This window comes from Zonotrichia albicollis, chromosome 7 (genome assembly GCF_047830755.1).
Source record: "Zonotrichia albicollis isolate bZonAlb1 chromosome 7, bZonAlb1.hap1, whole genome shotgun sequence".
In the NCBI taxonomy this organism is placed as follows: domain Eukaryota; kingdom Metazoa; phylum Chordata; class Aves; order Passeriformes; family Passerellidae; genus Zonotrichia; species Zonotrichia albicollis.
In genome coordinates, this window is record NC_133825.1 from 50,069,174 (window position 1) to 50,080,291 (window position 11,118).

The following is an 11,118-nucleotide window of genomic DNA, read 5'->3' on the forward strand; positions in this document are numbered from 1 at the left end:
CCTGCAGCACCTGCTCGGGGTCACAGGCGCAAGCTGCTCCCCAGTAACAGGTTCCAAGAGAAGGAATCAGTGATTCCCCTCTGCTGCTCATCCTGACCCTGGCAACCCCCAAAGATCCCCCACTGCCCCTCTGGGGCTGTGCACCCCAACTCAGCCCCCAGCAGCAACGGGGAGTGGGACAGAAGCATGGAATCATGGATTGGGTTGGGAGGGATGTCACAGCCCCCCCAGTGCCACCCAGGGACACCTCCCACTGTCCCAGGTGCTCCAGCCCCAGTGTCCAGCCTGGCCTTGGGCACTGCCAGGGATCCAGGGGCAGCCACAGCTGCTCTGGGCACCTGTGCCAGGGCTGCCCACCCCCAGTGAGAGCTGCCAACCCATCTCAGATGAAATGCTGGAGCACAGAACTCTGACAGTGCCCCCATGCAGAGCCACGAGCTCACAGCCTGCTGCTCTGGGCAGGAAAAGAAACGGTGCTGGCCTCAATGGCAGCGCAGGAGCTGCCCCTGCTCAGCCCCACCAGGGCCAGCCAAGGGCAGCAAGTGTCCCCAGGGGAAGTGAATGTCCCCAGGTGAAGCCAGTGTCCCCAGGTGAAGCCAATGTCCCCAGGTGAAATTAATGTCCCCAGGTGAAGCCAATGTCTCCAGGTGAAATCAATATCCCCAGGTGAAACCAATGTCCCCAGATGAAACCAATGTCCCCAGGTGAAATCAATGTCTCCAGGTGAAATCAATGTCCCCAGGTGAAACCAATGTCCCCAGGTGAAGCCAATGTCTCCAGGTGAAATCAATGTCCCCAGGTGAAACCAATATCTCCAGGTGAAATCAATGTCCCCAGGTGAAATCAATGTCTCCAGGTGAAACCAATGTCTCCAGGTGAAACCAATGTCTCCAGGTGAAATCAATGTCTCCAGGTGAAATCAATGTCCCCAGGTGAAGCCAATGTCTCCAGGTGAAATCAATGTCCCCAGGTGAAACCAATGTCTCCAGGTGAAGCCAATGTCCCCACATGAAATCAATGTCCCCACATGAAGTCAATGTCCCCAGGTGAAATTAATGTCCCCAGGTGAAGCCAATGTTCCCAGGTGCAGTCAATGTCCCCCTGTGAAATCAATGTCCCCAGGTGCAGCCAATGTCCCCTGGTGCAGCCAATGTCCCCCCACATGAAGCAGATTTCCCCCCCTGAACACGAATGGAAGCTTTCCCAGGGAATTCCTCCTCTAACCCAACCCTGCTGCCCATCTCCCCTGCTGTACCCTCTGGTCCCATGGTTATCAATCCATCCCTGGACCTCCTGGGTTACCAGATGGAAATTATGCATTCCCTCTTACAGGGTAAAAAATGAATCCTCAAATTTTACCTTGTGACAGAGCATTTCCATACAAAACACTCCTCCTGTATCAGTATTCTACCCACAGACTCAGGGTGTGTGAATGTTGGAAATGGGTTCAGAATCATTTCCTTGTGTTTTACATATTTTTCACTTTAAAGAAAGATGAAAAACCATGACCTAGAGAAGCCAGTCCATTAAGATCAATCTCCATAATTTTGTAGTCATTAAACAAAAAATCCTACTTGTCCCGATTTTCATTCACGTGTAGAGGCTGTGTCGGAAAGACCCCAAAAAGTTTGAGTGGTTTTTAGTAAAACCACAGTTGTAAGAGCGGATTAATAAGGACCAATGGTGCCACCAAGTGGGGACGTGTGGAAATGGAAAAATCGCGATTTTTGTGATACCTGTGATTCCTCCTTGGGATGGAAACTCAAGAAGAGCAGCAATAGCCACTTCAGTGAAGGCCATGACACTGCCTGTCCCCTCACATCCTGGGGCTCCACATCTGTTATTTAAATTTTCAAGCACCATAGGGTTGAAAATACCAGAAAAATCCAAAGCTGTGGGAAGAGTCTTTCCCATTCCAAACATTTTATTTTTCCACACACTGAGGAGCTGTGGCTGCCCCTGGATCCCTGGCAGTGCCCAAGGCCAGGCTGGAGCACCCTGGGTCAGGGAAGGTGTCCCTGCCATGGCTGGGGTGGCACTGGATGGGATTTGGGATCCCTTCCCACCCAAACCACTCTGGAACTCTGTAACCATGGGCAGCAGCTCAGAGGGGAGCTCAGCAGACAAGCCAAAAGGCCTGGGGCTGACAAAACCCAAAAGCAGGAGCAGAGGCTGAGGCACAGCTGAGGGATGTTCCTGCAGCACAGCCCAGGACAGCAGGGAGCACTGCTGCCCATGGAAAACACCCCAGGAAAACATTCCCAGGATTTTCAGGCAGGCAGGGTGAGAAAGGCAGCAAACAGCAGACATCACCTCCAGCTCTGACCAAAAAGAAAACAAAACGTTGAAGCAGGCAATAGTTGAGCACCAAAGAACTGTGTAATGTAATAAACCAAATATTTGTAACTCATTAAAATGTACTACTTTGATAAAAGCAGGAATATTTTAAAATTCCAAAGCCTGAACTCCTCCCAGGAACTTTTTTGGTGTTTGGAATTGCTGTAATGTTTAATTGTAGTGCCCAAAGGAGGAGGGATCTGTGGGTTACGGCCTCATTCCCAGCTGCATTTTCTGTCTGGCTGCCCAGAAGGGTGGGGATGCAGCACCCACCCGTGCTGCACCCCTGCAGGGACACAGCCCTGGCAGCCCAGCCCTGTCAGAGCTCACCGCAGCACTGCAGTGCCCAGGACACCCCGGTGCCCCTGGCGCTGCTCCCCCAGCCATTGCTGTCAGCCAGCTCTCACCCTGCTGGAGCCCTGGCAGGGCTCTGCTCCCCAGCCCCACCTCTCCACAGCCCAGCACACTGGGGCTGGCATCAGCAGAGCGCCTCGGGCTGGGGAGGAGCTGGGGCACCCCCTCCACGGAGCTGCTCAGGCCGTGCCAGGAGGAGCAGGCTGCACAGAGAGACACCAAACCCACCCAGCTGCTCAGACACGGGCAGCTCTCAGCAGCTGTTCCAGCCCCAGCAGCTCTCCTCTCGGCAGAAACAGCAATTCCCCTCTGATTTCACACTCAGAAGGGGTTTCTGGAGAAAATCCTTTCCTTGGTGCAGTTGTTTCTGCCAGGTGTGCACACCTTCGCCAGATCAGCACTTGTCTGAAATGCACTACATGGATTTAAAATAAGTTCCTTCTTCAAAATAAGTTCCCTTCCTTTGACTTTAAGCAGCTCAACTTCCTAATAAAAAACCCTCTGCCATAGAAGAGCCTTTGGTGTAGGGCTCATTAGTAAGCTCAGCTCTCCCCCACTGCTTCCCACGTCTTTGGGATCCCTGGAGAGAACGGCTTTGCTTTGATTAGAGGGGAAAACATCTTCTCTTTCAGTTTATATCAGAGTGCCTGAAACCCAACACTGACTTTGGGATGGGGACGTGGTACTTGTGCATGCAAGTGCCGGAGAGGTTTGTGCAGAATGGGGTGACAGCAGAGAGCACTCCGAATTAACCCGGGCTGGCGCACAGCACTGAGCAGCGCGGCTCAGGCAGGGCCTCCAGCTCTCCAGGGGAAGGTGTTCTCCTTCTAGAGACATGATCTCACTGCTCAGCACTCACACCTGGGGAACCCAGGGCTCCCTGCTCCCCGGGGCTGTGCTGGAGCCCTCCACAGGGATTTGGGGGTTGCCTGGGGTGATTTAAGAAGTCGTATGTATAACATGCCTCAGACAAAAGGGTTGAACACAGAAATCTGTCAAATGAGGAGTGCAGTGCCTGGTTTAGGTGTGCTGAGTGCAGAGAGCCTGTGCAGGCACCTGCACACCTTTGTCAGGGGGCTCACCTGGGCCACAGCCAGCAGGACAGGGGCTCTGACACGGGCACAGCTCATCCCCTGACACTGATGGTGCCTCACAACACCAAACCAGCCCCACATCTCACTCAGAACCTGATCCTCGGGTGTTCTCTTGCCCTGCTCACCACCAAGGGGAACCCAAAAGGACAGACACAAGAGAATGCTGACAAAAATACTGGTGTGGGGATAAAGAGGAAAGGTTCAACCTTGGAAGCACTGAGCAAAAATCAGTAAAGCTCAAATTGATGTGTGCTGCAACACCGGAATGGGCTGAAGGTACAGCTAAAATGGACCCTCCATCTGTAGTGTACCTGGGTGACAGCAAAGCAAACCAGCAAAGAGAGAGGAACTGGAGCTCAACAAACCCAGCCACAGCCAAGCTCCTGACAGTACCTGCCCAAACAACCAGCCAGGGCTTGTAACGCAGCTCAACAAGCAGCCTCGTGGGTGTTTTATAGGTGTGGCCCCGTCGGTAACTTCTGTGGCATTGAGATGGAAATGAATCAATGGAAAAGGCTTCACTTCGGAATTACGGCTTTAAAGAGTTCAATAGTTGAGACAAGTTGCACCGCTAATAGAATTTGCATTCCTTCTGAGTAGGATATTGCCCTTCCCAAGCGGCTGCAAACACTTCCCAGGGCTGCGGTGAGCAAACGGGGCAGCCCAAATCCCTGCGAGCAGCGCTGGGCCGTGCTGCTCCACACAGTGTGCGGGTGCTGTGTGCCCTGCTCCGGGCCCCGTGCCAGCTGTGCCACACTGCCCGCGCTGTTCCCGAGCACTCAGCGCCAGGACACGGCCAGGGACGCTGCCTCAGCTGGCCAGGGCAGGACAGCGGGACAGCGGGACAGCGGGACAGCGGGACAGCAGGACAGCGGGACAGCGGGACAGCGGGACAGCAGCACCACAGGGACACTGACCAGCTCTGTGAGTGTCTGTGGCACTGCAGAGCTGGCACAGGAACACTTTGGGGCTCTCTGTGCAGCTCAGGACTGTGACAGCTGTGGTGTCCCAGGCTGGGGTATGCAGTGCTCCTGCATATCCCTGTCCCCATCCCTGGGGTAAGCAATGTCCTGTCCCCATCCCTGGGGTAAGCAATGTCCTGTCCCCATCCCTGGGGTAAGCAGTGCTCCTGTCCCCATCGCTGTCCCCATCCCTGGGGTAAACAGTGCTCCTGTCCCCATCCCTGTGCGTGTGCCTGAGCACAGCACCACACTCCACACCCCAGGGACACTGGGGAGCCACAGCACCCCCGGAGCAGAGCACCCAGAGCCCAGGACACGGCTGAAGGCTCCTGGGTCTGTTTCCTCCCATGTTTTACAGCTCCAGTTGTAGCTATCCCAAGGAACAGCATTCCTGTTCTCTTTACAGAGCCGTGTCTCACATTGTGGAAGCCCTGGCACACGTGGGTGCTGCTCTCAGCACACTGCTGCCTGGCTGGCACCAGGACTGGGGACAAGAGGGGCTGCTGGGGACTGTGGAGGGTGCACAGCGACTGTCCAAGTCCAAGAAAGGAAGGAGTCGAACCCCCATATGTTGGTTTCAAGCCAACTGCATAGACCACTCATGCTTCTTTCTCATAAAGAGATGTCAGTAAAACAATTACACAGCCTTGTCAAGACTATGTTGCAGGTGAAAGCCCAGCACATCCCTACCCAAACATGGCAAACCACTCACAACTTAATTTCCAAGATGCCTCCTCGCCTATCATAGAAGAACTGATAGGATTCCATAACCATGCCCTCATGGTTGCACTGGCAATCTGCAGCCTAGTCCTCTACCTATTAACCCACACACTCACAGAAAAACTGTCATCAGGTACAGTTGATGCACAAGAAATGGAACTCCTCTGAACAATTCTCCCAGCCATAGTGCTGGTCACGCTCACCCTACCGTCCTTATGAATCCTCCACATGATAGATGAGATCAACAAATCCAATCCAACCCTAAAAGCCATTGGTCCCCAATGATACTGAAATGGAACTCCTCTGAATGATCCTCCCTGCCATAGATAGTGCTGGTCATGCTCACCCTACCGTCCCTATGAATCCTCTACATGATAGATGAGATCAACAAATCCGATCTAACCCTAAAAGCCATCAGTCACCAATGATACTGAACCTACCAATACACTGATCTCAACAACTAGCATTTGACTCCTACATAATCCCCACAGCAGACCTACCCTTAGAACACTTCCACCTACTAGAAGTTGACCGTGTTGTCGTCCCTATAAGCTCCACAATCCACTGGCCCCACGCCCTGGGAGCCTGCATGGCCCCAGCCTGCAGGGCACAGCTGGACTCAGGGACACGGGGCTGTCCCTCTGTGTCCCTCTGTGGAGCACAAAGCACCCTCAGTGCCACAGCTCGGGGACTCACACAGACAAGGGCCCTGTCTCCACGGCTCTCCTGGGGCAATAATAACACCCAAACCCACTGTCCCTGGTTTGGAGCTCCCTCCCCTCACACACCATTGTCACTACGAGGTGCACAGGGCACACAGGCTGCAGACAGAGGAGTTTCAACAATTTCACTCTGTGGAGCCCATAGTAACATATTCTGTTACCAACATCCACCAACTCCTCAAGGATTCTTCCCGAGACTTCCAACCCAATTTAGCTCCACCATATGTCAGTGCTACTTGCTTCAGCACTGAATTTTCTCCAGTGTTTCACTACAGCTAAGCCACTCCTCTGTTATTCTGAATAAAATGAATAAAGGAAAAAATAACTGAATAACTGAAAAGACCAACAGTTTAAGAGGATAATGGGTCTGGGAGCCAACCAAACTTACTATCACCCTGCTGGACAGAGTGTAGGGAGCACCTGTTCAGTCCCACCTCCCTTAAAAACCCCCTCATTTTTAAGAGTTTTGCTGAGCACTTTTTCCATGCCAAAGCCTGGCAAGCAGAGCTGCCCAAGGGTTTTCTAAGGCACTGCTGCTGGGATGTGCATTTCCTGCAGCAGCCAACAATGAACATGGAAGGGCTTGCAAATCCTGCTCATTTTCAGCTCCTGAGTTTGGCCCTTATGGCCCTTTGATCCTTTGACCCTCTTGGAACCACAGCCTGCCATCAGCAAGGTAAGAGGAGAAAAGGAGTCTTCATCCAAGCCTTCAGTATCCCAAACTAGAGAAGCAGCATCAAGGAAAAATGCCATTTCCTACATTTATGTCATCCCACATTAGTGGTTTGGGGGCTTCTCCTTGCAGCCAACCCAAAGTGAGGGAGACTCATTGGGGTCTGCAGCCCCTCCCGAGGGGCAGCTCCGATCTCAGCTCCCTGGGACAGGGACAGGAGCCAGGGAAGGGCTGGAGCGGGGCCAGGGCAGGGAATGAGCACAGCCCCGAGGCTGCCAGAGCTGCAGCAGAGCTTGGACAGCACTGCAGGGATGCCAGGGTGGGATTTTGGGGTGTCTGTGCAGGGACAGGGGCTGCACTCAATGGTCCTTGGGTCCCAGCTCAGGATATTCCCTGATTCTATGGAATAAATGGCTGTTTCCCCAACAGGAGCGTTCACAGTGGAATTCAAACTTTTCCTTTACAAAGTGAAGTGCTTTTCCTTTCACCCTGCCATAAGCACCCCCACCAGCTCCACAGGAAGAAAAGCGTGAGCAGGGGTGCTGTCCGTGCTGGCAGTGCCAGTGGGGAAGCACTGGCGCCCAGGAGTGCAGCACTGCAGCCACACCTTGCCAGGCAGTGACTCACGGCTCCGCCGGGACACGCTCGCAACTTCTCTTCTCCGAGGAAAACGCACAGGTAGCAATTAAAACCTGGGTGAGGCTGGACAAACCCATAAATGCTTGGAATTATTCCGAAGTTTTTAATTGAAGTGGAGAGCGGAGCAGCTACAGCGGAATGGGAATGAGATTTTGACATTTAAGGAAGTGTCACTGAGAGAAATCTTGCTGTCACAGATATGACTCACCCATGCTGTGCCTGACAGGTGTCTTCTCCGACTCCTGAGATCAAGATAATTCCACTTTAATCTGAGAGAAGCAGAGGGATGAGCAATTCCATTTATTTATAATACAAGCTCCCTTCAAAGGTAACTTGGAAATGGATATTTTGGGAGGACGTTCACAGTTCGTTGCTGCTGAGGTGTGAAAGCAGCACAAAGGGCCCTCTCTGGATGGACAGCATGGCACAGAGAAGCAACACCGACGTCCCCAGAGCAAAGCCTGCCCAGGGAACAGACATTTTGTGGTGGAGGAAGCTGGGAGACATTGGGAGAGACCAGCATCAGACAATGCAGCACGTGGCAAGGCAGAGATTTATTTGGTTTTCATTACAGTAACAAGGTGACAAACATTTGGCTCTGAATTTAACCTGGAAGACTACAGTGGCACACCTGGCTCTTTCCAACAGCAATTCCCATTGGGAAGAAGTGCCCAGGACCTCTGCAACGCCCTGAAGCAAACTGGCAGGGACTGGGCAGAGCAACCAACCACTCATGCCAAAGGCAGTGATAACCTGAAAGGCTGTGGCTGCCACAAATCTGACTGGAACAGGATGGAATTCCCAGCTCTCAGGCAGATAACCAGGGGGTGATCTCCAAAGTCAGCCCCAGCTCCTGCCCCATGGAGCAGTGAGTCAGGCACCAGAGAGATGTGATCCCTGCCTTGGGCCCCAGGAGCAGGCAAACCCTTCTCCAAACGCACACAGTGCCACTGCGGCTCCTCAGCCCGGGGCACGGAGCACCCATTGCCAGGATCCTCTGCAGGCAGCAGCATTTCTGACACGACTCCAACAGTGGTTCCTGCAGAAGAGCTCCCAGAGTGCGGAGAAGCTGCCTGAAGCCTTGGGTTAGCTCTAGATCTTTCCTTATAAAGCCAGAGAGCAATTACTGGATCACAGCACCAAGAACACAATGGAACAGACACTTTCTTCAGTCAGGAGGTGATTCAGCTATCAAAGAGGTTCTTTTGTTTCTATTTTGGGGAAAAAAAACCCATCACTGCTTTCAGATGTCGAAAGCTGACGTTGCCAGGGCTCTTCAGGGCTGTCAGCAGCTGAGAAGGGCTCTGAGATCCCTCCCTGCTCCTCACACCCGAGGCTCTCTGACAGCCCTGTGGAACACCTGGGAACGCTACCTGAGGGTGAGCAGGACAGAACAGTGACGCACAGGGCACACCGTGCCTCTGCAGCCAGAAATAGAGGGCACAGCACACGGCCTGTCCCTTCCATCCCCTCCCCAGCCAGCCAGGACACACACACAGCGCCAGGAAAAGGCTGTGCTGCCCCTTCCTGGAAGAGCTGCCCTCTGCAGGGCCGGGCTCAGCTGCTGCCAGGGCACAGGGACACGCTGCAGCCACGGGAGCTCTGCAGGACGGGCTGCTGACAGCCAGGGAGGCGATGGCTGCCCCTGGGACAGCAGGGAGGGGAGCGCTGAACCAAAGCTGAGCCACGAGGTTTGGGACATTCGCCTGCGGGGGCACAAAGGGACTGTCCTGAGGGGCCTGGACACTAGGGCTCTTTGGAGCACAAAATCTGAATGCCATGCACGCCCCATACAACAGCAGCATTTCAGGGACAGAGGGGTCTGTGCTCAGCTGTGGGAGCAGGGACCTGGGCAGGAGCCACCAGAGGTTAACCAGGACTGAAGCGCAGCGGATCTTCATGTACCATAAAGACAGTGTAAAAAACACAGGCAAAATTACTGAACACAGGGCTCATAAGGCAGCCCACCAGCTGCCAAACCACAGCTTTGCTCCAAACTTTGGAACACTGACAAAAATTCCATGGGAAAAAAAATCTGTTGCGCTTCTCACCTAAGAATAATCAGGTGTTTTGCTGTCAATGAGCACGTGATGTGCGTGTGGTTTCTATCTCTTACTGAAATCTGACTCCGTGTGCCCACCAGCTGTACTTCCCTTTAGGATAAACTCTCTTTTTTTTGAAATTACCCTTGCAGCAGGCTCTGTTTTCAGAGCAGCAGCAGAGCTCTGTTATTCCTACCCAGAGGATGGAAAACAGGGTGAGGGACAGGGCTGCAGCGCTGGCAGGACCTCCACGGCACACGTGGGGGCACGGAGCAGCTGGCCAGCAGGATCTATTTCCAGAGCACATTTGGAAACTTTGCTCCCAGGAGCTTTTCTTGCTCAGAGAGGCCAGGGCAGAACGTCACCTTCCTGAGAGTGCAAGCCCTGAGTACACAGCAGTGACCCAGTGACTGGGAACAGCCGCTGCTGACACCCTGTGCCTTGGTTCTGGGAATTCTGCAAAAGCACCAGAGCCAGCCCTGTCCCCAGCTTGTGCAACATCTCTGCCCAGGCCCCACGCACACCCCGAGCTGAGCAGGGACAGCTTTGCCAGCACTCCCTCCCCAGAACCACCCCTGTGCCCAGCCTGGCCGCAGGAAAGGGAAATTGTGTGCCCAGGTGAGCCCCACCTGCAGGGCCCAGCCCAGGAGGGACCTGGAGCTGCTGGGGAATCCAGAGGAGGCACCAAATGCTCAGGGGATGGAGCAGCTCTGCTGGGACACCTGGGGGGCTCACCTGGACAGGGGAAGGTTGGAATGACCTCAGAGTGGCCCCACAGCACCTGAAGGAGCCAACAAGAAACCAGGGAGAGATGATTTACAAGGGCCTGGAGTGCCAGGACATGGGGAAGGACTTCCCACTGCCAAAGGGCAAGGTTTAAAGTCATTCTTTGCCCTTCAGGATGACTTTCCTACAGCTAGAGAGGAGACAGCCAAGAGACGAAGTAAAAAATTATTTTATTTAAACACTTGATACACAACACACGACATAAGGAATAAACACAAATCAAGTAATGAATTTATAAATGGGTACAGATGTCATAGCAAGAAATTAAATCTTGAGTCAAACGCATTTCTGTATCTAAATTACCATGAACAGGCTGCAAGCCCAGAGCAGAAATGTCTCTGAGAGGAACCATCCTGAACTCAGGCAAGTGCTAGACTTCAGTCCTTCCACAGGAAAATCCCGGAGAACCTCCAGGTAAAATTTCATTCAGTAAAATAAAGACTCCCACCAGCGAGATTTACTTGTCCCTAACAAGACTCTTACTCTTTAAGTTCTTCACTCATCTGGGTTCAAGATCACAATTAACCACGTCTGTTTACCAACCACTTTCCTTGTGTTTCTTACAACCAAGAGGGTTTAGGAAACCACCTCAGACTAAGACACAGCAATGCAGACCTGTCACCTTTCCTAGCACTTAGAGTTCTTTAAGTTGTACCACTTTCCAAGGGACTTAGGGACCAGGAATACATTAACAGAGGGGTTTGGGGGCAAACAGAGAATTCACTTTCATTTCTTTCTGCTCTCTTGGACTTAGGGGCAGAAACTGCATCTTGACAACTTCCAGTATCT